The following is a 1,714-nucleotide window of genomic DNA, read 5'->3' as shown; positions in this document are numbered from 1 at the left end:
ATGTATATATATATTCATTTTTTGATTTAATTCCAAGAAACTCTAGAAACTATAACTTGGTAGACAACAGATTGATTGATAATATTTTTTTTATAAAGATAATAATTAAGTATTTTGTTAGAAGTTGACTATCCTAATTGTATTTTAGATTTTTTTATATTTAAAATGAAATGTTTATTCTCTATTTAATTATGTTTATATGCAGTTAATTACATGAATTCAAACATGAAGCTTTAATAAACTGTATTTGCACACAATTTACTTGTAATCTTGAATTTTAAGTAATATGCATTAATAAACAGTATTTAATGCAATATATAAAGTATATATATTCAACCACAAGGGTGGTGCCTGATTGGATTGAGCTTGGCTCCAAATGTCAAAAGTACCAAAATGTCATAAGTTCAAATCTGAGGAGAAATAAAAATCCGTTTGTGGCCACGAATGATCAAATGCGATGACTTCGGACTATATACAAAGCAGGTGGTCGTCCTAAAATTAGTCGGCTCGTATAGCAGTTGGATATCCAGGTTAATAAAAAAATTTATTTATTTATTTTTTGATTTAATTCCAAGAAACTCAGGAAACTATAACTTGATAGACAACACATTGATTGATTGAATTCTTAATTTCTAATCACAATAACAATCAAGTTTTTTCCACTATAATAATATTATTATTATTATTAACGTGTCAAATTAAAATTATTTTTTGAAAAATTATTTTTAAAATAAAGAAAATATACGGGAAAAAGTGATGGTACACAAACTATTGTTATGTTTGGTAAACTAACTGATAAACTAGCTGTTAGGTGATGAATAACTTATGTTTGACAAAAATTAGCTTATAAGCATGTAAAATGATTAAAAATGACATCCTTAAAAATGGTCAATTATACATATTTCATAATATAATTCAAATAAATTTATAATAATATAATTTAAATAAATTTCTAATAATATAATATGTTAATTAATMMAAMAAGATARTAAAGAAAAATTAAATAATATATTATGTTAATTGAAATAATTAGAATTGATTATTATATATATACTATAAATTTTGAATTTGTAGAAACAACTTCTAAAAAAAATATGCATTAATCTGTGATTTTATATAACCATTATATATAATATAAATAACAATAAAATTGGTCAATTTCATATATATTAATTAATTGATATTTTTTTCAACAAAAATAATTAACAATTCAATTAAATATTCTATTAAAATTATTTAAAACAAAATTTCGTAGGTTGAACAATTAAGTCCTTAGATCTTAAACAATGTCCTAACACTTCTAAAACGAAAGAACTATACTAAATATTAACAGGATTTATTTATTAGATAAATTCATTTATTTATTTGTTCAGATTCAATAATTATTTATTTATTTGATTTAAAAAAAATTATTTATTTAAAATATAAAATTCTTAAGGGCCGTGTACCAAACGTTTACCTGAGTAATCACTTACCAACTCACATTACCTTACTGAATGAATACGATAAGGACCAAGAATCTTATCGGGTAAGAGCGATACAAGAACCAAGAGTCTTACTCGGTAAGTGAGGGCGACGACTCTAACTGCAGTAAGCGTTTATCGGGTAATTATTGCATACGATGTCATTTTGATGGACTAAAATCTTACCTGATAAAAAAATAATAGTGTTAAATTTTACTGATAAATACTTATCAAGTAAGTGTTTAGTAAAT

The sequence above is a fragment of the Cynara cardunculus genome (genome assembly GCF_001531365.2).
Source record: "Cynara cardunculus var. scolymus isolate 2C chromosome LG 1, CcrdV1, whole genome shotgun sequence".
Taxonomy (NCBI): Eukaryota; Viridiplantae; Streptophyta; class Magnoliopsida; order Asterales; family Asteraceae; genus Cynara; species Cynara cardunculus.
This window is presented reverse-complemented; position numbering follows the sequence as displayed.